Source organism: Pelobates fuscus, chromosome 12 (genome assembly GCF_036172605.1).
Source record: "Pelobates fuscus isolate aPelFus1 chromosome 12, aPelFus1.pri, whole genome shotgun sequence".
Taxonomy (NCBI): Eukaryota; Metazoa; Chordata; class Amphibia; order Anura; family Pelobatidae; genus Pelobates; species Pelobates fuscus.
The window spans coordinates 9,050,148-9,076,159 of NC_086328.1; the positions used below are offsets into that span (position 1 = coordinate 9,050,148).

Sequence of the window (26,012 nt, forward strand, 5' to 3'; positions counted from 1 at the left end):
CAATAGCTGTCATCACCCCACATGGATTCATAACATCCCTCTGGGACAATTCATCAGAATCAAACGGAACTGTTCGTTTCTGTCTGATTATGAAAGAGAATCCTTTGTTTTATGTCAACGTTTCGTTGAAAAGTCCTATCCATCGCACAAAATACTGAATGCTTATTTGAAAGGGCTTAATTACGGTGATACCCCCACCCTTGGGAATCATGTTATGGATCTTCCCAGCTCTAGACAATCCCTCGTAAGTACATATCACGAGCAAAAATCACACACAGATGAGCATTATATGATTCTCCAACTTCTGGACAATGTTCAAGTCCCGAAATGTAAGGCAGCTAAGTTTAACATCAGCACCAAGGAAGTGGGTATGGGTACTACACCTATCTTTACAACTTCCTTTAGTAAAGCATATGATGACATCATCGAGATCTTTCATAAGTACTGGCCCATTTTGAGGAAAGATCCTTGGCTATCTTTTTGCATTTCGGATTCACCAAGAGTTACGTTCAGGAAGGCACCTAGCTTGAAGAACATCTTAGCACCTTCCAAATTGCCATGCCACAAAGAGAGGAAAACGACACTGACACAAAAAAAGGGCTTCACAAGTAAACGTTGTGGCCACACTAAATGTTTGACATGTGGCTACATCTGGCATTCTACTCCAAGTTTCAGCCCCTTTAACAGCTCTGAATATTTTTTTGTTCAATCGGATATCAGCTGTAACACCTCCTTTGTGGTATACTTGTTAATTTGTCCCTGTGATCGGCAGTATGTGGGCCAAACAATGAGACCCTTGAAATGCAGGTTCCGTGAACACAGAACGGCTATAATTCGTAACAACTGCAAATCTTCAGTAGCTCGACACTTTTCTACTTTTCACGATAAAAATCCTTCGGGCATTAGGTTATTGGGCCTAACACATATTCCCCCATCCCAAGATTTGGCTAAAAGGAAAAGGGAACTTATCAAATGCGAATCCATGTGGATTTTTAGGTTGAATACCATGACACCCAACGGCCTGAATGAGGAGTTAGATTTGTTTTAAGGGCTCTATTATTAGTTTTTCTTTGTTTATTCACATTTATATACCTTTATGTTGGTTCTGTGATTTTGGGCTTTGATTAGATGGTTTTGTGCAAATATCATGGGGTATGTACCATAAGCACTTGCGATTACAGATCGCGCTCTAAACCCCTATACATAACGAATGTTTGCCCCTATATATAACTAATATGGGTTCCATATTATAGTCATTTATTGCTGTAATGTTTGGCCCCCCCCCCCCCTTTTTTTGAAAAGGTAGTAACATCTTTTAGGGGCTTATACCTTCCTTCTGTGTCTTCTATGAAGAGTCAGATTTATATTAAGGTTTTTACCATCTGGTTCGTTTATTTATTTGTTTACACTTGCATATTTCCATGTCGGTTCTTTGGTATGGTATAGATATTTTTGTATAAACATCATGAGTTATATCACATACTATAAGTACTGGTGTTTCTAGATCGCTTTTGAAGCTTATTGTCATTTATATGCATGATCAGTATCTGTCCCTTTAAGTGATATGGGTTCTGTACTATAGGTGTCTATTGGTACATTTTTGCCTTTTATGTTGAAAAAATTTATGTATGTATATGGATGTTTTAGGGGTTTACCCCTTTTTCTTTTTTTGCTCTATGGGTAGCTTTATTTATTATTTTCGTCGTTATCTTCATTTATTCTGATTCAATTTTATTTGTTCACCTATCTATACTTAATGGCTAATTGATGGGTGTATTTAAGGCTCGAACTGTGGCTGTTTCTGCATCTTGAGAAAGTCCCGTGGGCGGGACGAAACGCGTCGATGAGCCACAGCTGCTAGCTTGATACCTCGATCAGCTGTTACAGGAAGAGGTCGGGTGCAGGAATCCCCGTGAGTATCTACTTGAGGCGTGTTCTGCTGCCGGCCGGTCTCCACACACCGCGGTCTTTTTTGAAGGCACCGACCGTGGTGCAACGCGTCCCCTGTTGGAGTGCCTTCTCTATTCACCGCGGTCTTTTTAGAAGACACCGACCGCGGTCCAGCACTACACTCCTCACACGTCGGACTTCGTCCTGCTCCCGAGCATTCCTCTGGTTTATACCTCGGTGGGGGCCCCCACCGAGGTTAGGTACTTTTATTGAGTTTTCTCATTTATATTTTTGCTTCATTTTTATATAATTGTGTGTTTTTTTTTTATATATCTAGATAGCTTTATTATGTCATTTGTCTAATATTATATTAACTTTATCAATTATAGATCTATTGAGCTATCTTTTTATTTATCATTGAATAATAAATACATTTATATTTGTATAAATTTTGATTATCCTTATAGTTTATTTAGGAGCGCACATGCATTCTATATCGTGAGCTTACACTCATATTTAGTCGCTTGTATATGTATGTTGCTGCCCATTTTTATTTTTTGATATTAACTACACCGTGTTCTTTGATCTGTTACTTTCAACATATAAAACAGGTTATAAGGAACCAATAAACAAGACGATTTCCCTGAGAGTTATATTCTGTAGTTCTTCCATATAACCGTCATCTCACGGAGCCGTTCTTGTTTCTTAGTCTTCGATTTCTTGTAAAATTCTTTATTTTTCCAAAAGTCTCTGAAACCGAGCCGCAGTTCCTTATAAAAATGGTCCGTTGGGCCCCCTTACCCATGTACTAGAACAAAGCTTTCCGTCTGGATGCTCCAGGATCCATTGTGAGTGTATAACGCTTTATATTGAGTCTATGGTTTCACCAGCATATCCTGTCCATCTCGTCAGCATAAAAGTCTTAGCAATATATAACCCATTTACAGTTTGTGTTTATAGCAGAGGAGAATTCTTTATAAAAATGTTGTTCTTGTTAATGTAAACTTTTTGTAAAAAAAGAATATTTATCTTATGACCCTACTTTTTAAAGGATCACAGCCAATACACAGTCAGACCATGGATTCACGTGCAGTATTGAGGCCCGCCTACACGTTTTCTTCCAAATCCCTGAGATTAAATTCATTAAACACAGAATTGTAGAGAAAGATGGATTCAACTATTTCTGTCTACATATTTTTAGGAAAGGCTTTCAATTTCCTGCCGTTTAGGTTTTCAGTGAATAAATGTCATGGTGTTCAGTATAAAAACAACTGCATTTAATGTAACAGCTGTGCTCGGTCAACATACATGTTTTACAATATGAAAAGAAAATGAAGTGTGAAATCGTAACCAGAAAAGGCCTCTTTATTTATACAATCATTTTACATGTAACACGTTTAGCAAACACTGAGAAAACATACAGCAACATTTTGATTAAAAAACATGACAGAGCGCACACAATGATTAACATTGTTTTACCGTTTCAATATATAATGAACAGATTCTTTTTCAATATACGGTAGTCATAAAATAACCCTGTATCATATATGGATATAAAAATACCTTAGTGTAATTTGTAAACATAAGAAGTATAATGTTAGAGTAAAATGGGGCACTCACAATTTACAGAGCCATTTTAAAGACTGACTCTGAACTATAGCTGCATTTCACATGCCATCGGGTAGCTGGACATTTTTGAAGAATTCTTGCTGTGACTAGAATGTATCCAGACGAAGTAGGAATCAAGTGGTGATAATGGTATTATTAATAGTTTATTCCATATATATATAGGTTAAAAAATAATTAAAGAACAAGCACAGCTCATTTCAACCCTATAGGTTTTCCTCAGGTAAAATCTAAAACAATACTGACAACATAATGGATTTATACCCCACAAGCTAATCACATTCAGTACAGGTGTGCTAATTACTTAAACACACCTTCTGTCCATACATGGTCCGAACTGGATTCAAATGGCCACCACTAAGATGGTGATACATTCAGTTTCGGCCATAACGCACTTCCAGATGCCTAAACCAAGATGGGCGTGCATCTGTATAAATGATGCGATTTCATTTCGTAGGTCACAATTACTGTCTGTCATGTGTATTAGGATGTTCCGCTCACTCCTGTGACGCGTTTCTGTCCATATGGAAACCAGTATACGCTGTAGTAATGCGCGTCTCCCATGACGCGAAGCCGGTCATTGTAAGTTACCAAAATGGCGGAGCGCACATTTCCTGTGATTTGCTTCTGCCAGCTCGACGGCCAATCAGCAGCTTGATCGCTCGTTTCTTGTAACAGATGGAGATTCACAGTTCTGCTTGCATTGAAGTCCAATTTGGATTACTCACATAATCAATATATGTCCAAAATCCACCATAATGAGTAAGGGAATAAAAGGAAAGTATAAAAGATAACATTAAAAAGCCCTTGTTGAATAGTACGACGAAAAGATAAAAGAGGGAACAGTAATATCACAAGTAGGAGTGTAATATTGTATAAAACTTTAAAACCTACAAATATTTTAAAAGGACTCTACATAAGGCACATACATGTCATAAGAATCGGGAAAAATTATAAAATGGAGTTCATCTATAAATCTATATTGAGACGTCTAGGTACTAAAGTTTGTATCTCAAATGTCCACTTTATTTCCTGCCTATTACGTTTTTCAGCCATATTTCCACCCTTCCGATGCGTATTAACCTTTTCTATAGCATGAAACCCCAAACTTTTAGGTCAGCAATACTTCCACCACTCTGGAGGTTGTATTTACAAACAGGCTGATTTACTAAAAGGAATTTCAAATTTAAAGAACTAAAGTCACCCGGGCTATGTTACCTTCGTGAAGTGGTCTGTGTGGTAATAATGGTATTACCACACAGGCGTCCTCTTCTTTTATTGCATTTAGAGAAAATAGTGGAGCGCTAGCGTAGTATAATACATAGACAATTCATATATACATATGCACTAGAAAACACTTAGCTTAATTCGTTATTGAGGAACTTCAATTCTGTGCGTGTTCCTTTAAATAGAGAAATAAACTACAATAGTGTAAACACATTAAAACCAATTACAAGATATATGAAAAAGCCAATTGCTCACTCACAATTTCCAGAGCTGTGTAACCTAACTCTGGTATGTATCACTTATTGGATATCTAAGTTTGTATTGGTTATCTAAGTTTGTCCTCTACGTTTAACCTTCTAATGTAAAACATTGCGGCTTTTAAAGAAACTGTAATGTTTGCACTTTAGGGTTAAGTTCTAAGCGCCTTAGTGTTTAACCCCTTAAGGACACATGACATGTGTGACATGTAATGATCCCCTTTTATTCCAGAAGTTTGGTCCTTAAGGGGTTAAAGGTCAAAAAGACAGAACCGGAAAATTATTTAAAGGGACACTATAGTCACCCAGACCACTTCAGCTCAATGAAGTGGTCTGGGTGCCAGGTCCCTCAGGTTTTAACCCTTAAGATGCAAACATAGCAGTTTCAAAGAAACCCGCTTTGTTTTCCTGACACTATAGTGATCCTTTAAACCAGCTATGCTTTGAGTTTGGCTACTAAGGCCTTAAACGTAAAATTCAGATTTAATTCACTTTGAATTCTCATTCTCATTTTAGTAAATAACCCTCAAAGAGTCTATTCAGGAAAGTGATGTAAACACAGAAAAGGGGTGGAGTCACCAATGCAATATGCCTGCTGGTTTCCATGGTGACTGACCCAATTGTACTACTTTACAGCCTTTTTCAGCACTCAATACTTTTTCTACATAACCCTTAGATGTGTCCTGGCCCCTCCCTTTCCTGTGAAGCTGCACTCCATGCTGTCCCCATAGGTTTCTAAATCTCAAACTATGAAACCAGGACAGGCGGGAGGCTAGTGCGCATGCACAGCAAAACACCACTCTGCGCCAATCAAATGGTCGATCCACCTGATCGAATAACCGAGTATAACTTGGCTATTAAGGTATAAGTGCCCCCAGTGGCCGTCAGGCAGACAGCCACTAGAGGCATATTAACCCTGCAATGTACAAATTGCTATTCCTACAAGACATGAATGTCTTATATTGCAGAGTTAAACAGATGAAGGGACATGGAGATTAAGTGGTCTGGGTGCATGTAGCACCCTTTTAATAACATCTGTGAACTGGACTTCTTGGGGACTTGGGGGGAAAAAAAAGGATAAAAAAGGAGGCTCAAACCTGGGTGAGGGGAAAGGCTGATAAATTAGGATTAAAAGACAGAAAATATTAGGGGTCGATTTCACATTTTGAGTAGAATTGGAGATCTGGATTGGCTGTAAAAATAAAAACAGAGACAAGGAACATGGGGGGACACTGGATGTATGCAGAGCTACCTGTTAATCTTTTCAGACCATTAGAGTACCAGATGCTTGCGTTATGCCAATAACAATATAATTTACAATCTGAACAAGGGATTAGCTGCATTTGTTGAACGTTAGCCCAAAGTCCCCACATCCAGAAGGTCGATTGTAAATCTAGTTGGAAAGATAGACTGGCAATCATGGCTTTAATTGTCATTGTAGCAGTAGAAAGGTTTTAAATAGCAATTTGTCAGCTCAGAAGAATATATTCGTTTTATTAATCTGTCTAATTTACTGGAGATTAGAATCGCACACAATTTAAATGATAATGCGTGTTGCAATCATCCCTAACAAGTATGAAATGGTAATGTATTTTACGATGCTCTAAACATAGGGGTCTGCCATTATCTGCTGTAGAATACACTACGAGACGTAGAATTTAACTTATAAACAAAACCATGCAAATGGGACGGAGCTGGACAGCTATTTCATGTCAAATAGACGCTCCTTCCCCCACTCACCATTTTCACATATAAACATTTTTCCAGAACATTAACCTTCTTAGTGATTTGTCTGCTGTTTTATCTAATTAGCGCAAGAGAATGTTTTGGGAAATTCTAGAAATCCTCTGGCTTAAAGGGACACTTCACCGCTCAAATACAACAACAATAAAAATCACTGTTTAGTAGATATATATATTTCATTATGCATTTTTTAGTCATTAGAACAGCTTACAAAAGTTGCACATTTCTTGTCTGAAGCCTTTGCAAGCAATCCCATTCTAACCCCGCCCAGACTTTCTGTGGCTGTCCAATCACAGAATCCCAGTACAGGTCAGTAAGAATTTTTTGCAAGGCAGGTGCAGGGTAGTTGCTCTGTCTTGAGTTTATCTCCACTGAGCTGAACAACCAGGAAGTAACAGGACCGGTTGTCTGATTGACAGCCAGGTGGGTGTAACAAGGTTAACTTATAAAAGTGTCAATTTCTATTGAAATCTGCATGTTTTGTAAAATGAAAAAAAGAGGATACACTCTTCACACATAAAGCACCTCTGGAAGCTAAACTGCTTTAGGGATATGGAATGTCCCTTTAAAGGCAAGCTACACCCAATGTTTAAAGGGATAGGGTATCAATTTTCATAGCTGCCTTTGGGAAAAGCAAATATGGGACTGATCAGCAATGCCTGCAGTCTTGATCTCAGAAAAACAGGAACAGAGTGTTTTTGTTAATAAGGAAATATGAAACAATCAGCCAACTATGAGCGATTTGAGTTTAAAAAATGAATGCAACAGATTGTGCTATTGAACGGTTGGCTGATATTTTTTCCTGAACTGCACATTGTTCATGTATTTATCAGCAAAGGAGATGCAGTCGCTCTCCAGCGCCATTACATTTACTAATCTGAGAAATGAGTGGACAAGTTCACGTGGGATTTGTTCTATTAGCTCACTATTAGTTCAATATTTCCTCACTATTAGCTCACTATTTTCTCACACCTGAGCCAGGTCTGAGCGTACCTGGCTCAGGTGAAACAAGGAATTTCTTTAAAAAAGGAGATATTTTTTCTCCTCGGATTAACCGAGGAGAAAAAATATCTCCTTTTTTAAAGAAATTCCTTGTAAAAATAAAGCAGCAGTCTAGGCACCATAACCACTATACACACTCTAGTTATGGTGTCTTGTCTGCCTCTTTAAGAACAAGTTATATAAGTTCAAATGTGTAATTTGTTTTTCTGCCACACGAGGCAGTGTGTTGTCCATTCAAGGTAGTTAAGCCTTTTTTGCTTTCCATTACAGGGAGAAGTGATAAATTGGGGCTCGTTGTTCAAGTCAGCCCAGTCGTACAAGCTGTGTTTGCGAGCTAGGTTAGTGTATTTTCTATTACGTCTTTCTCTCTCCGCACACCCACCATAAAATACTGACGTGGTTATTTATTAAAATGTTAATTATCATAAATTCAACTCCAAACTTTAATAATTCTCTAAGCCGGTTAATTATGTCTTCGGTTTTAATAATTTGGCCTAAACTATAAAATTCACTTTGAATTCCCAGCAGTATAACCAGTCCATTGAATAACCAGTCCATTCACTAAGATGAGAATTTATGAAAATTGCATATTTTAGGTCATTGCAGGTTAAATGGGAAAATAGGTGAATTAGATTTTTTAAACTTTTTTTTAATTTAGCTATTTTGGCCCATAGCCCGCAGCTGCAAGTTTACTGAGTAAATAATCACTTCTTTTTTATTTTTAGTTTTTTATTCACTAGACCTCAATTTGCAGCGCATTAAAAATGAATCTTAAAAAGTTGCAATATTAGGTGATTTGAAGAAAAATTCCAAACTGGCATTTTGTAACCTAAATTTCCAATTCACTTTTGAATTCACCACATTTCTGTATTTAGTGAATAAATCCCATGTATTCAGTTTTGTTTGTTTTGTTTTTTTTATAATTTTATCTTTTTTTTTTTTTTTTTTTTTTTATCTGAGAGCCCAGTATTCTGCCATAACTGTAAACAACACCTGCAATTAGATGAAAAAGCACAGATGCTTGCAATTAACTTTAAATAGGCCTCTGAGCAGTAGAATGCTTCGATGTGAATGTGTGTCTGAAACACGTATTGATAGGAGCGCGGCTTTGGTAAATTAACGTGAGTGCAAGGTATTGGCTGGAAGAGACACTCTAGTCTAGAATGCTTTATTCAAGCACAAGCTGCTGTGGACACTAATGCAGCAATTCTGTGTAGTATTTCTGAATTAACCATTTAGGCTCCCTGCATTTGTTTTTATTTCGCACAGTCGAACGCCGTGCAGCTAACGGTAGGATGTCACCATTTTACTTTAGGTCTTTTGCAGGTTTAAAGCCTTGTACTAGATATATTTTATTTTATTCTGTTACTGTCTTATAAAATTATTTTGATTAAATTATTTTATACTTTTTAATTTTTTTCTTGTACGCCCATAAGTGCAGGTTTGTACGTTTATTTAAACGATGGTTTCATGTAAATACTTGCCCTCCTATAGAGCATGTTCAGGATTAATCACTAAAGTGTGAAATGTTTGTTTTGTATATGTTGGTTTCACAGCATAAATTCCAATTCAAACGTATTTGTGTTTAAGCGGGTGAGTGCTGCGCAGAAGCGTAGCTATCAGAACACAGGTAAGTATGCAAATTGGTGCCTGCGCAGAGGCATAGTTATCAGTACATGGGTAAATAGGCAAGTTGTTGCCTGCGCAGAGGCGTAGTTATCAGTACATGAGTGTGTATGCAAGTTGTTGCCTGCGCTGAGGCGTAGTTATCAGTACATGAGTGTGTATGCAAGTTGTTGCCTGCGCTGGGGCGTAGTTATCTGTACTTGAGTGAGTGTGAAATGTTTGGCATTTATAGTTAATTGAACATTTTTGTCCTAAATAGACAAAGTAAAAACGTAGCTATATTGGCATATTTTTGGAATTTAGATGAAAAATGTGAAATTCACTTTAAATTCAATTTAACTTTTGGTCAATTCACAGTTTAGGGGTTTGTATAGCGTAAACTCTGAACTGCAGAGCATTGAAATCCGAATTGTAAAATTCAGGCTAAAACTGTCCAGTTGAGATTACGCCTGGGTGGGAGAACAGATATTTTAGTGTTAAATTTGACATTCAAATTTAAAATCCGTACAATTTTGAGTTGGGGGAATAACCGTGAAATGGGCAGATTTGTTTAATTTAAAGCCACAACAGAGAATTTGAAAATTGTTGTACTCAAGGAAGAAGCCCCCAACTTGCTAAAAATAATTGAAAATGGACAAGTACACTGGGAATATTTGTGCAAAACAACTGGAAAGATGATTCCCATTCTCTGTTTTGCCCTTCATTTTACAACCTTCTACAGTTTACGGTTTAATTAATTTCCTTGCAAGTTTCGTCGCCTTTCTCAAACTCTGCGTGTTTCCTTAGTTACACTAAATGTACGGAAGTTCTCTTTGTGTGAGTAGGTGGGTGTATCCTAGATTCCAATGTTCAGACGGAAATCTCTGAAGGCTTGGAGTTAAACATCTGGCCATGTACAGCTTGACTTGATGTCACTATTCACGCTTTGATGATCTTCTGTAAGTCTTCAAGGGGAATGTTGGCGACACAGTGGCTCTTGCAGTACTGAGTAATATTGCTGTAGAAATTAAATGACCTTAAAAGTTCTCAAATGTTTTATTTCATTTCTAACGTCAAGTAAGTTGAAAGACGTCTTCCAGGGATCAGTGTGCATAGCTAATCGCGCTAGTCATCGGGATTGCCCAAGCTTGTATGGCACGTTGCCACTCAAGGGGTTAAACCTAGGGGAAAATGGGGTTCATTCACTAAACAGCAAATGCAGGTGAGGTGAAAATAAAATTGCTAAATTTAGGTTAGAATCAGTGACAATAGCAAAATCGGAGACATTTTTTCAGTTTGATTTATTTTTTATTAAATTTTACATTTCTGTGTTCTATTCTCTGCAATTTGCTTTTTAGTGAATAAACTCTGACTTCTCACAAAGACATTTGTCGGGACCAAAGAACATCTATATCATGATGGTGTTTGTATCGTCTTGGTGAACAGACCCCCTATCACCTCCAATAAGTAAACAGGAATGTATCGTCTCTTCCCACATTGTCTGCGTGAAAACACAAGTTGTGATGGTGGTTATCCACTAAATAGTTAATTACCTTAATTGGCTAAATTTAGGCTCAGACTGCTGACTGGGAAACAATCTGCATAATTTTAGGTGGTTTTGAGCAAAGTTTATTAGACTTGTGAATAGCGAACATTTTTCAGGATGTCAAACACCCATATGTTTGTTCAGCTTGGCTGAATTTCAGAAATGAATCAAACAAAAAAAATAAGCAAAAATGGGCCAGTCGGTGTATTGTCAAATGTGTGTGTGTGTGTGTGTGTGTGTGTGTGTGTGTATATATATATATATATATATTTTTTTTTTTTTCATCCAGTACACTGATAGGAGCATTTTCCGACCACTTGGTTCACAGATCAAGTGAGGAAAAAGTAATCAATAGAGAAAAAACAGGTTTACTAAAAAAATAAAAATCAATATATTTTTTTTTTTTTTAAACCAACCAATCATCTTTTTTCTGTTGGTGCGGACGGCGGAATTTAAAATCACTAAGCAATGATGAACATGCTTGCCAAGATTCGGGTACATTTGGGCTCGGAGTTTGGGAATTCACCTGATCGGTGAACAGCCGAAATTCGGCCAAATTGCAGTTTGACCCAAAACGGATCACCAAGTCCAATGTTTATAATGATCTGTACCAATGGGAACGAATTCCCCGGTATAACGAGAGCGATGTGTTTAGACATTCTTTAAAAACAGAATATCATTTAAATTATTAATTGGCCCAGTATTGGAGAACGGCTTCTGTCATTCTTCCAATCTTCCTCTAAAGGTGCAATTATATTAATTGTATCGCTATCATCACAATCTTTTCAATTTATTAGTTATCTTCGTTTCAGATCTGCAGTAATTTATATTGTTAAATGAGTTCATATCTGTGCAAAGACTTTTTATGTAAATGGACCTTTATGCAAATTCAAATTATAGGTTTTAATTGGATACGGCTAATAATTTGTCCCCAGCTGAATGACCCTCCAATAATTACTGGAAATCAAGGTCCTCCATTCTAAATCATGTCCTGGAGTTAGGTTTCTGCCAAATCCTATCAGGGACCATTGTCACCAAATTCTCAGTGGTTGAATAGGATGTAATTTGCATATTTTTGGCTGCTTGGTGCTGCCTGAGGGTGATTTACACAAATCCAAGTGCTTGTGGTTCTGTTATCTGTAATCGCAGAGTATTCAGGGAAACTTGACACAATGACAAGTGTATGGAGTCACATTGACATGCGGGAGCGTGTAAGACGATTACTGGAATCTGTCAATGTTATGGGCAAGATCTATAATGTCACAGGAAGCTGATTATATAGTCTGTGTGACTCTGTGCAAGACTCTTAATTAAATAAATCAAAGTGTGCCTTATGCAGTAAAGACATGGTTGCTCTATATCAGGCTTCCTCAAACTCCGGCCGTCCAGATGTTGCTGAACTACAACTCCCATGATTCTCAGCCTATTTCATTTATAGAATCATGGGAGTTGAAGTTCAGCAACATCTGGAGGGCCGGAGTTTGGGGAAGCCTGCTCTATATTGTACACCATTTTATTTTTTAATTTTTTTTTAACTGTGCAAGAGACCGCAAAGTGATTTCCGATCTTTTCTGACTACAACGCAATAAACATCTCCTGATCAATAACACCTATGTGTACTTAAAATGGTATTTTGCAGTATGTTAAAAAGTTTGTTCTGCCAGCATTGCAGTATACAGTGTATATATCCTATAGACTCCTATGTCCAAGGACCTGGAGGTCTGACATGCATTAGGGTTTGGTGTAACCTTTTCCCCTGTTTGTTACTTTTTGTTTTGTGCCGATCAAATCTCCTGTGGATTTTGAGCACTTACAGTGGTGTTATTTCTATTTATTTTTTTGTTTGTTTTATCCTATACACTACCTGTGTGCTACAGGAGAGGCAAACATGCTCACTCATTGCAGTGTATTCTGGGAATAAACCGCAATGCATTGTGGGAGCACATAGGAAAATCTTAATATGAAGCTACAATGTTATTGTCTACATGGAATGTAGAGATGTGTCCAGTTTAAAAGGATTATCGAATGCAAGCAGCTAGCGAATGGATTGAAGTTATTTCATTAGAAATGATTTATCTTTGGTCCTACAATACCCACCTAGCTGTTGCTTGGCATTTAATGCAAACTCTGCCAATAAGACCACTAATAATATATGTTAGCATGGCTTGATGGCTACCTAAACAGGAACTCGCCTGTTAATGTGTGTGCAGATTATCGCAATGTATGGATGAAACGGGATTTAAACAGGCCCCATCCTTTTAATAGAATATAACTGTAACGGATCGACCGGCACCCCGACTGGGTACCTCCGTTGAAGGATGCTCCTAACGCTTCCTGAGGACTCCAAGCACTGCAGCAGACACCACAACCACCGAACCGGAGAAGCATACGAATGCTCTCAAGCATATGAATGCTTTAAACAGCTGAACAGGAAAAGCATACAATCCGCCTACACTCCTGGCAATCAGCATACAATCCAATTCCCCCAATAACAAGACGACAGTTCGTTTTGAGGTCAAGCAGAACTGACTGTACTGGCACATACAGCCTCTTTTATTCCCAATCCACTAACTTAGTACTGCCCACAGGGTTTTGAAATACAACCAATCAATCCGTACAATACACATAGACACTCCCACACAAAATCCTCCCCTCTGCCTGTGATATGATTAGTGAACACAATGGGTAATATAATTATCACTGGCAGAGAAATACAGTTTATGCAACATATTAATAACTTCCAAAATAGACATGCCACAAACATATTCATGCCACATATTCGAACTCGGCACACTTTAATTATAAACATAGTCAAAATTCAGCCAATTCCATCCAGGGGTTCAAAAGTAAGTCGGAAGTCCTTTATGACCGACCGCAAGCACATTTTCATGACCAAAACAGTTCCAAAGATTTGGGCTGTGCGGTTGGTCTATTTCAGGCTGAAAAAATGACTAAGTCCCATTCGAACGAGCGTTCGAATCTTCGAACGGGACTTAGTCTCTACGGCTGCAAAATCATTGTGGGAGAAGGTAAGGCTCAGCGGTGTTCGCGGAACTGTGTAGCCGATTTCAGTTCCATGAATTTGGCTCCACACACCGCTGGCCGCATTGATTGGAAAAAGATGGCCGCCGCCACGTGTTGGTTTGCAGGAACTGCGGCCACCCAGCGTTCAGCAATTTACCTACAGCAGGCTCCCAGCCTGGGAGGTAAATTGCCTGCACACTTCCAGTTCTGGGTGGTCCGCCTGTGCAGTGAATGGCTCGGTAAGCCCCAATTACCGAACCATAAGGGGAAAAGCCATTTAAAAGTTATTTCCAAAGTCTGGGGACACTGTCTTAAAGGAGCAGTATCCCAAACAAGTCTGGGCACACAGTCTTAAAGGGGCCTTGTCCCAAATAGGTCTGGGGACACAGATTTAAAGGGGCATTGTCCCAAATTTTCTCCATGCCCCAAAATGGTTCTCAAAGGGCTAGCAGCACCATACAAATCCAATATGCCCAAATATTGTACTTAAATGGCCATATCTTCCCGGGACCATAATCACTTGGCAAGAGGCTGGCAAGCAGTCCTCTCCAGGCACAAGTGGCGGGGCTGGTTCCGCCACAATAACCATCTATAAATTGGGCCAGTCTCTACCATGTGTTGATCATTTGAAATCCATTCAGCCGGTTTAAAAATAAATATCATTTCGAGCCGACCTCGGGTATACTGGGCACTGAGCCTTACCAGCGTTCAAAGGGAGACATTTTCACGCTGTTTTGCAAAGCACACAATCTGATTGCTTGCTGAAATCCCATGATCTCTGAAGCCTGGTTTTCAGTTTAGTAACTCTCGCTGATGACTTCTTTAAAGAGTGAATTGTTAGGAATTTTAGGTGAATTTAAATCTTAGGACAGATGAAAAAAAAAAAAACCTTCCTCTAGCGTACTTGGAGAATTTTTCTCATTTGACTATTTTAACCTAATATGTGAAATTCACGATTCATTTTATAGCAAATACTGAAATGTAGAAATTGTGATGTAATTGCACGACTGCCATCTCCAAACTGAAACCCCCGAAAAATCTTCAATTGGCTATATTTAAGTTAACCTAATATTGCCGGGTTATATCGAAAAATATTTTTCCCTTCGTATAGTGGCAGTACTTACAAGTGGGATGTTCCTTAGGATTCTGGACAAGAAGCTCCCCCTTCTTTAGAATTTAAATGCTGTGCTCCGCCTGCTGCCTCCATATAAGCTGTAACTCAGAGACACTCACCAGTTCTTCTTGTCCCGGCAACGGGACCGACAGATTCCCCCACAGTGCAGGTGGAGATTTGGTGCGTTCAGCACAGGTTGCTGACCGGGAGGTGAGTGCCCGATAGTTTCCCGGGCGGGAACTGAGCGGCAACAGTACTTCCGGGTTCGCGTTACGGAACGTGACTGGGTACTGTCTTTTGTGTTTTTTTCTGACGGAGTTCCCAGGCGGTCCTCCTTCATTGCTCATTACGCATGCGCACAGCGGTGGAACGCACGCCCGGGAGGCTTTGCGTTCCACCAAACACAGAATCGCGCTACTAAGCATGCGCAAAACGGTGTTTGGCGCCAAATTTAAGATTTGGATACATGGCTGTGCAGGACCTTCCTGACCCCAAGGGTGGGTGTACAGTTCTGGTTCTCCGTGTCACCTGCCCTCCTACACGGATCTTAGGTGATTTAAGGTGAGATTTAACTATTGAACTCTCCTTTTTTTCACCTTTCTTTATGCATGCTTCTCGAAAGTCCTATGTCTCCAGATAAGACAGATATAGACAAGATGTCAACTTCTGTTCCGAAAACCACAAGTAAATCTAAGCACTTATGTTGTCTGGAATGTGCGTTACCTCTACCTGACGGATGTCGCAAAAATACATGCAATCAGTGCGCAACGGATAGGCTAGAAAAAGCCGAGCAGACTGATATGGCATCCTTCCTGGGCTGGTTTCAGGAAAATTTGTCCCAGACATTTGAAGCTATTCGGGAGAAACTGCCCACACAGCGTAGGAGGAATAGATCTCCTTCTGTGTCTGACGTCTCTTCACCTTCGGATATTTCCAGCCTGGCTTCAAGTGTGGAGGAGGGGTTTCCACCAGAAGAGCTGAAATTTTTTTTAAAGAAGTGACGACGGCGGTACAAGAAACTGAACCTACCAAGGGTAAGGTTAAAGGTTTCCCAATGTCTCCTTAAATCTTCGATCTCCATCATAGAGAATGAAAGAATCCTGAAGACATACGTTCATTTCAAAACATTTTGAACTGCTGTTCAAGCTACAGTCTGGAGAAAAATGGGAAGATCTTCCTAAGTGGATGTTCAGATTGCCCAGCTATCAAAGAAAACCACTATACCCATTGGCGAAGTCTCAGGACTTAAAGACCCAATGGACGAACGGGCCGAAACTTCGTGTAGTAGAATATTCCAGGCCGCAGGATATCAGTGCTGAGCTGAATTTGCAGGTTCTGCGGTTCTCAGAGCTCAGAGCGTTTGGCTACAAGCCCTGGAGGATTCCCTTATGGGAAATCTGATACAGATCCTTCCCATCTCTTGTTCCTGCTGAAAGATGAGTTTTCTTCGTTTATCAGCGAGGATTATGGGTTTGTTGTCAGTAGCCAGAAGAGCTCTTTGGCTACCAACATGGACAGCTGACTCTGCGTCTAAGGCATCCTTATGTGAATTACCCTTTGAAAGGAACAAATTGGCACTCCTTTGGAAGACATTATTAGACAGATGTCTGATACGAAGAAAGCCCTGCCTCTGGAATCAAGAACCCAGGGATATTAAAGTTTTCAGTACAAGGGTCAGAGGTCCTTTCGTTACCAGGGCGGTTTTGCAGGTTTCAAAAGCATGATGGCCTCTGGCCATACCAGCCTGAAAATCCCTGATCTTGTCAGATCTCAGAAGCCATCCAGTCTCGGGCCTGGTTAGTACTTGTATGGGAGACCAACTAGGTACCTCAAATAAACAGCCAGTGGTCTAGTCAGGAATCCAACAGGCATGACAAAAGAGGACGTTTTTGACGCCATAAGAGTGGGAGGACGCCTTCGGTTCTTCGCCCAAGACTGGGAAAGAGTGCTTCATATAGGTGGATTACAAGGACCATTTCAGAAGGTTACAGAATAAAGTTGCATCGAAACCACGTCCATCCTTCCTACTGTCAAGCTATACATCAGGAGTAAAACAAATGCTCTTCTTCTTTAAGAAAGGTGGTAGAGTGGTACCCAAACGTTGGGAATTTCAGGGAGTTTACTCACGCCTTTTTTTCTGGTTCAAAAACCAGATGTATCTTTCCGGCTGATCCTAGACCTGAAACTAGTAAACACCTGCTTACCATGACAGAAGTTCCGTATGGAACGTATTTTTGTCTTTTGACACACATTTTACAAAGGGAGATTACATGGCAGAGTTGGTTTTTAAATATGCTTATTGTTGTGGATCAGAATGTTGATCTTTGTTATATTCAGAGGAAACCCAAATTGTTGTTACAAGTGCACTCGGAGAAGCAAGAATTAGACACCAGACACCTGTTGGTATTCAAAATAAGCCTCTGACGTTTTTTATTCATCAGCTGGGTTTTATACATTTAAAAAGTAAGTGCTTACGTGCAAATACTCTTAGAACAAAAATAGCAAGGGAATACAGATAAGACATAGGAATAGGACATAGGATAAGACATAGGAATGAGCGCCATGTATACATAACAAATACGTTTCTGGGTAAGAGAGAACAACAAGATTAGAGTAGAGACATCTTGGGTGGGGGCTCTCTGCTCCCGGGACTTAGACATATATGGTCTTAAGTGTTGTTCAAGCATCAAGCAATCAATCCTGATTCCAAGTTAGCCAATTTTAATACAGGATATCATTATATGACACCTATAAGCTTGAGCCTTGGAATCGAGATAAATTCTATCACAATCCCCTCTTTTGATCCAAGGGTCACCCAAATGTCCAAGGTATATCCAGGCCTGCTAGCCAAAGCCTGTGGGACTTTCATTTATTGCTTCACCACGGTTCCCTTGGACTGAGCGACCACCAGAATCAGCGGAGGAGAATTCCTTCATTTGTTAGGCGAGGTAACATCATAAAACCTTTCCGAGGTCGGAGCTGGAATGTAAGTTAAGGTACGACCAACAGTAGGTTTGCTTTTACATAGAGAGGTTAGTAGACATGAAAAAAATCTAAAGGTTAAAAAAATAGCCATAATGACAAATATAGCTAATAGCAAAAAGTACAAAATTTTCTTAATTAGTAAAGTCAACCATGTTCCTAGCCCAAATGTCCAATCCCAATCCTCAAAGAAGCCGTTATCTTGTTTGATATCCTGTACTAAGTCATGTAAATCTTTTATATGTTTATGGATCATAGTGCCATGGTCAGATAGGTTAAAACAGCACATACCTTCAATAGCTTCACATCCTAAGTCATGTTTCATTAGTAAGTAGTCAATGGCTGCTCTATTCTCAAGAATTGCCTTCTTATTTGCCTGGTTGTCCATAAGTAGCTCTTCTAGGGCCTGTGAAGTGGCATTTAAACCTTTTTGCAAGGGAACAGGCTACAGCATTAACTACTCGGGTATTATACAGTGCTAAGCCTGGGACTCCTACCAAGGTGTACGCTAGGGCAGAGTATTCGGCTTTGGATAAGAGAGTGATTTCAGAGTTACAATCAGAAGTAAGGGTGTTTTTAACATCTCTCCTGTCTCTCAGCAGTTTGTGTAGCTGGGTGGTTTTAGTGATCAGGTCAGATTTGGAAAACATGGTCATGGTTAGTCGAGAAATTGCACAGGGACCTCCTGTAATGTTACCTGGGACATAAGGCCTGTCACATTAATTGTCTTCAGGGATAGGGGGGGCATCCTACCAGTGGTTTGAAGGCATAAGAATATAGTTGTAGAGATTTATGGGGTCTATGGGTATGTAGGTACTTCCTCAACAGTGAGATTGGTGTGGGGACAGCTATAAGACAAGATTCTATGGCGTTTTCAGTACTAAGGAGAGGGTTGAGGCAAAAGGAGGTTAAATTGAAAGCCTTTGCTATCTGCAACCATATATTTTCCTGCCATGCATTATTTTTTTCTGGTCTCAAGTCAGAGTAGCATATCTGAACAGAGCATAATATGGTAAAGGATATGAACAGCTTCATGTTGGTGGATCAGTCGGAGTGACTTGTTTACAGTGACTGGCGTGTATCCACGTGGCTTTTCCTTCTAGTTTTACCGAGGTAGCCGTAGTCAAGAGCACTTGGAATGGACCGGCAAAGCGTGGTTCAAGTCCTTTCCTCACATGCCTCTTTATCACCACCCAATCACCAGGCTGCAGTTTGTGAGTTGCAGAGTCAGAGTCTGGATCTGGAATAGAATCAAAGACTTGTTTATGCACCTTGTCTAATCTTTGGTGTAGGGCCTGAACATAGGCAGTCATACTACCATGCTGCATCTGGAGGGTTTGGGGAAAATAGAGGCCTGTCTTTGGGGCACATCCAAACAGGATCTCAAAAGGGGATAGGCCATGTCTGGAATTGGGGGTGAATCTCATAGAAAAGAGTGCTAGGGGAAGGCATTCAGTCCAGGGCTTCCCTGTGTCTTGCATGGCTTTTGCAATCTTGTTCTTTAAGGTGCCATTTGCCCTTTCTACTTTCCCACTACTCTGGGGGTGATAAGGGGTGTGGAAGGCCTGACTGATCCCTAAGGCTTTCATAATTTCTTGCATTATTTCCCCAGTGAAATGGCTACCTCTGTCACTTTCAATCACTTCAGGTACTCCATATCTACATACCAGTTCCTTCAGAAGCTTACTCGCTGTTATCTTTGTTGTGGCTTTCGACACTGGGTAGGCCTCTGGCCAACCTGAAAAGAGATCAATGCACACCAACACATATTCATACACTCCTACCTTAGGTAGTTGAATATAGTCTATCTGCAGTCTTTGAAACGGGTAAAGTGGCCTTGGTGTGTGCTTACTCGGTGTTTTGACAGCCTGTCCTGGATTGTTTCTAGCACAAATCATGCAAGCTTGGGTGTGTTTAGCTGCTACAACAGTAAATCCGGGTGCTACCCAATGGGTGTTTACTAAGCTGTTCATGTGCATCTTGGATAGATGTGTAGGTCCATGGGCAATCTGGGCCATCATGGGGTACAATACTCGTGGCAAACACAGTCTTTTACCTTTTCTCCACATTTTGTCATCATCAGGTTCTGCATCTTGTTTCCTCCAGAGGTCATGTTCTTCCTTGCTTGCCTGTCTTTGTAAGCTCAACAGTATATTGTAGTCAACGGCGTCATCTGTAAGAACAACTTGTAGGAAGGTTTTACCTTTAGAGGGATGAACTTGAATTGCTGCTTGCTTGGCAGCTTCGTCTGCTCTGTGGTTTCCTCTTGAAATTTCATCTGTGATCTTCACGTGAGCTGCCACCTTGATGATGCCTACTTGAGTGGGTAACAGGATAGCGTCCATAAGTGCACTCACGGCTTCAGAATTCTTGATTGGAGTTCCTGCTGAGGTGAGAAAATCACGAGCCCGCCAAATAGGGCCAAAATCATGGGCTATACCAAAAGCATAGCGAGAGTCTGTAAAAATATTAGCAGTCTTACCAGAAGCCATTTTACACGCTCCAGCGAGTGCCTTCAGCTCTGCCTCCTGTGCAGAGCAGTGAGGAGCGAGTGGTTCAGCTTTTATTATCTCATGTGCAGAGACTACAGCATATCCAGTGGAAATTACCCTTCTCATCAGCATATCTGGAACCATCTACAAAAAACTCAAAATCTGCATTAGATAATGGAGAATCAGTTACATGCAAAAAACCTGCTGTTTCTTGTGCCATTAGTGCTGCACAATCATGGGGTACCTGGGCATCAGCTAACTCATCTGGTGAAAGTGAATTTACAAAAAGATCAGAAGTACAAGTACCATTCCCACTCCCCTCTTTTAAATCCAGGGGAAGTAATGTAGATGGATTTATTACCATACACCTTTTAAGAGTAACATTAGGTGGCATAAGCAAGGCACATTGCATTCTGAGATGCCTTGCAGTATGTATGTGTTTTGGTTGAACTTGTGACAGTATGCTGTTGATATCATGTGGTGTGTATATGGTCACCGGATTATCTAAAACAATATCAGTGGCTTTGTCCAGGAGGGCAGTAACAGCCGCCACTGCCCTAACACATGAGGGGGCACCCCTGGCAACAGGGTCCAATCTGGTGGAGTAGTAAGCTATTGGTCTTTGTTTACCACCATGGTCCTGTGTAAGGACAGATGTAGCATAACCTGATTGCTCAGTACAGAACAGGTTAAAATTCTTTCTGTAATCTGGGAGACCCAGTGCTGGAGCTGACGTTACCAGTATCTTAAGTGTATAGAAGGCATTTTCTGCCGCATGGTTTAATTTAAATGGTTTGTTTTCGTTGGCAAGACAATCATACAGTGGTTGCATGTAGATAGCTACTGAACGCAGCCAAGGACGACAGTAAGATATCAAACCGAGATACGTGCGAAGCTGGGCTAAGCTGCGGGGGGGTTTAATATTTTGAACTGCAGTCTTTCTACTCTCTGTGAGATGTTTTATGCCCTGGGAAATGCAATGTCCTAGGAAAATAACTTTCTCTACACAAGCTTGCAGTTTCGTTTTTGACGCTTTACAGCCTGCTTTTGCCAGGAATTTCAGCAAGGAGAGGGTGTTTACAATACAAGATTCCATATTATCGCAACACAGGAGTAGGTCATCGATATACTGCAATAAAATTACATTATTTGGCCTCTCCCATTCTTCAAGAATCTGGGCCATTGCCATGCTGTACATAGTGGGTGAGTTTTGTGCGCCCTGTGGCAATACTGTCCAAGTGTACTGTTTGTGTTTATGTGTAAATGCAAATAAAAACTGACTGTCGGGATCCAGGGGGACACTGAAAAATGCATTTGCCAAGTCAATAACAGTAAATACCTTAGAGGAAGGTGGTATTTGTGCCAACAAGGAGTGTGGGTTGGGAACATTAGGGGCAATCAGTTCAGTTACAGCATTAATTGCCCTCAAATCATGTACCATACGGTAAACCACAGGTTTACCTTTCTCTTGCTTTTTCTTAATTGGGTACAATGGTGTGTTACAAGGGGAGGTGGTCTGGACAACTACCCCTGCCTGCAGAAACTCTTGCACAGATTGCGAAATAGCATCTTCCTGTGCTGGGCTTAGGGGGTATTGTTTTTGGTATGGAGGTTTGGCTCCGGGCAGGAGATTCACCTTGACTGGGGGCACAGAGAGTCTGCCTGTATCTGTCTTCCCTGTAGCCCATAAGGAATCAGGGACTGAGGACAAGTCAATGGTAGGTTCTGGCACATGGCTGGGCATAGTGAGAGTTGCCAGAACATTTGAAAGAGATATCATTTGTTTGTCCTCTAAAGGCACAGACAATGTTACTTTTCCAGTGGGGCTATACTGGATATTTGCACTAAGAGCAGACAGTATATCACTGCCTAGTAGATTAACAGGGGCATTAGGGCTGACAAGTAGCCTTGTCACAAGGGCAGTAGAGTCGTGTAGCTTCAATTTCAGCTTGTGGGTAAGGGGAATGTCATTTTCGATACCATCCACCCCTACACATGATAATACATCATTAGATTTCTCATACGGGAACACATATTTTTCCTGTAACATCGATTTAGCAGCGCCAGTGTCCAACAGGAAAGGGACTATTCGGCCCCCAGGTAGTGTAACATCGAAAATGGATGAGGGTCCTGCAGAGTCAGGGATATTTATAATATGTAGGGACACTGGTTTGCCAATTTCCTATTGGGGAGGGGGAGGTGGTGGAGGTGGTTGGCTGTCTTGGGAGTTATCATTAGAATCCTGGGGTTTTCTATTTTTAGGAGGACACTTGCAGTTACGTTTAATGTGTCCTTTCCTGACACAATTCCAGCATTCTACCTGCCTTCTGTCTCCGTCAGCTCTAGGGACAGTTACAGCCATTAGAGGTGTGCTCCTCTTTCTAGTATTTAGATTAGCTTCCACTCCCCTAGCCACCTTCACCAGATCACCATAGGTTAAACTTCTCCACTCAGGTCTAGCATTTTGGAGACCAGTCCTTATGGGTATGTGGATACCATCCATGAAGCAGTTAATAAGCAGTCTGGTCGAAGTGGTTTCAATATCTGTGTAACCCAATGCCTCCCAAGCCATCTGTAGTCTGGTGAAAAATGTTTCTACAGGTTCATCTTTCCCTTGTAATATATCTCCTAATTTATGGGCTAGTTCCTCTGTCTTTACCTTAGCCCATTCTCTTATTGCAGTGACATAGCATGCTCCAGATGCAGACTTGGTTCTAAACCATTCATCTGTTTGCATGTTGCTTTTTCTGAGGTTATCTTCATGGGCATCAGTATATTTAGCAATTATTCTAGCCAAAATGGGACCAGCTTTTAGTGCCACAATCTGTTTTAAATCCATCCAAGTACACTGGTAAGTAGCTTGAATTGTGGACATTTAAAAAGTAAGTGCTTACGTGCAAATACTCTTAGAACAAAAATAGCAAGGGAATACAGATAAGACATAGGAATAGGACATAGGATAAGACATAGGAATGAGCGCCATGTATACATAACAAATACGTTTCTGGGTAAGAGAGAACAACAAGATTAGAGTAGAGACATCTTGGGTGGGGGCTCTCTGCTCCCGGGACTTAGACATATATGGTCTTAAGTGTTGTTCAAGCATCAAGCAATCAATCCTGATTCCAATTTAGCCAATTTTAATACAGGATATCATTATATGACACCTATAAGCTTGAGCCTTGGAATCGAGATAAATTCTATCACAATATCTCCATGTACCGGTTTCAGAATCTTCCTGGAAGTTTCTCAGGTTTGCGGTTCTAGCAAGAAAGCGAAGGATTCTCCATTTACAATTAAACTCTTCCCTTTGGCCTGTCCTCAGCTCTTCGAGCTTTTACGAAAATCTTGGCACCCATAGCGGCGGTTTTACGTCTGAAAGGTATCTCGATTGTTCCAGGCCTGGACGTTTGGTTCCTGAAGGCCCAATAAAGACAACTGCTGAATCTTCATCTCAAGATTACAATGAAGGTTTTAAGAGATCACGGTTGGATCCTGAACCTGGAAAAATCCAAGCTGACTGCGTCACGAAGTCTAGAGTTCTTGGGTCTTAGAGGAAATTTACAGTCCCCTCTCTCTTTTTCTACCATTAGTGAAACAAATGAGGAGTTTAAAAGCCGTATCAAAGCTGCATAAAAACCTAAGTTCAATCAGAGATGCTATGAGGTTCTAGGCCTCCTCGCTTCTGCAATCCCAGCAGTGGCCTGGGCAAAGGCAGAAGCAATACCATTGCAATGGGACTTCCTTTTCCAATGGACACGATAACAGGTAGATCTAGACTCTCCCTTCCACCTATCCAAAGGGGTGAAAGGACTCCTGAACTGGTGGAAACACAGAAGCAAAATCTCAAAGGGCCTATCGTTTGCTCAGAAACAATGGTTTATGATATCCACATATGCCTCCCAGATGGGTTGGGGCGCCCATCTAGCTTCTCAGTTCCGTCAGGGTCTTGGAACAGAGTGGAGGCAGGCGCTTCCTGGAGTTTCAGGGATTAAATGCGGTTTGGAAGGCACTGGTTTCCTTCCGTTCAGCCATCACCAATCAGGCAATGAGGATTCAGTCGGACGACGCCACTACAGTGTTTTTTTTGTATCGCCAGGGTGGCACGAAGGTAAAAGCTCTGCAAGAGCTCTGCTACCACATATGTCTTGGGCTCAAGCGAATCTTCTCGCTATATCAGCTACCCATATCAGAGGGTCTCTAATCGTTGTTTCAGACGGCCTCAGCCGTAGACTTTGGTCACAGGCAGACTGGGCACTGTCAAGCAAAGTTTTTTTTTTTTTTTTGTTTTTTTTTTTTTTTTGGAGCTGGGTTCACGCTTCGGCAGGTCGGAGATAGACCTGTTTGCCACAAGGAGAAACAGGAAAGTACAATGTTTTGCTTCTCTCCATTCAGGATTTACCCAGTTGTCCTAGACGGTCTATAGATTCCTTGGACCTTCGACATGGCTTATGTTTTCCCTCCTGTCGCTCTTATACCACGGATTGTTCATAGATAAGATTCTCCATTAATTGGCAGTAATTGGCAGTCCTGCCCTTCTGGCCGAACAGGAGTTGGTTTTCGGAAGTGGAAAACTTGACAATCTCGCGTTGGCATCTCCAGTCTCTTCTCAAGTATTGGAGAATGTGACTCTTCCCGTGGAAACTCTGGAGATTTTTCACCTGATGGCATGGTTGCTGCAAGGGTGATCCTTCAAGGCCATGGTCTCTCTGACCTTTATGTGATGTGTTGCTGTCTTCTGTCCGCTGGTCCACTTCGTAAATCTATTTCAGAGATTGGATGAAGTTCAGAACCTGGTGTTCACTTCGAGGTTGGATCCGGCCAAAGCCTCTATCCCGGAAAGTCTTTCTTGTTTGCAAGATGGGTTTGAAGCCGGCCTGGGAGTTTTTTACGCTCAAAGGCCAGATTTCAGCTCTAAATCACTTCCTGGTTTGTGACTTTGCCTCAAACCTGCTTTTTTTTCTAAGATTTCTTAAGTCCATAAGGCTTAAGAGGCCTCCTAAGTTAGTACCTTTCCCTACTTGGGATCTGTCTCTGGTGCTTCGAGCCCTTTGTGAACCACCATTTGAACATTTACTGGAGGTTCCTATCAAGTTTCTTACCTTCAAGACGGTTTTCCGGGTGCCTATCACCTCTGCTAGTTGAGTAGGTGTGATCCGAGCTCTCTCTTTCTCTCCGGAATTCACCTTTTTTTTTTTTTTCAAGACTAGGTGGTCCTGCACACCAAGCCTTCTTTTTTGCCTAAGGTTATTTCTAGTGCTGCAATTACCAACCTATTGTCCTACCGGGTTTTTGTCATTTTCCTACGTCGGATCTGGAAAGAATGTGACATCTCCTAGATGTTAGAAGATCCCTAAAAATCTGTCTTCAGAAGACTCAGGGATTAGATCCTTAGATCTATTTGTATTCTTTCATGGCACTAACAGGGGTTGTGCTGTCTCAGGACCCTCTTTGGCCAGTTGGCTAACGTATACAATCAGGTTGGCTTATCAATCCAAAGGGAT

The 26,012-nt window shown here is 40.8% G+C and overlaps 1 protein-coding gene across 1 annotated transcript in view; it reads left to right on the top strand.

The window, feature by feature from the left end:
• Positions 1-8,068: 8,068 nt before the first annotated feature.
• LOC134578611 (DNA topoisomerase I, mitochondrial-like) overlaps positions 8,069-26,012 on the top strand; it is a 93,796-nt gene continuing 75,852 nt past the window's right edge. The window contains exon 1 of the mRNA XM_063437589.1: positions 8,069-8,083. The gene's annotated coding sequence lies outside the window, so the exon portion shown is untranslated. The remainder of the gene's footprint in view (positions 8,084-26,012) is intronic.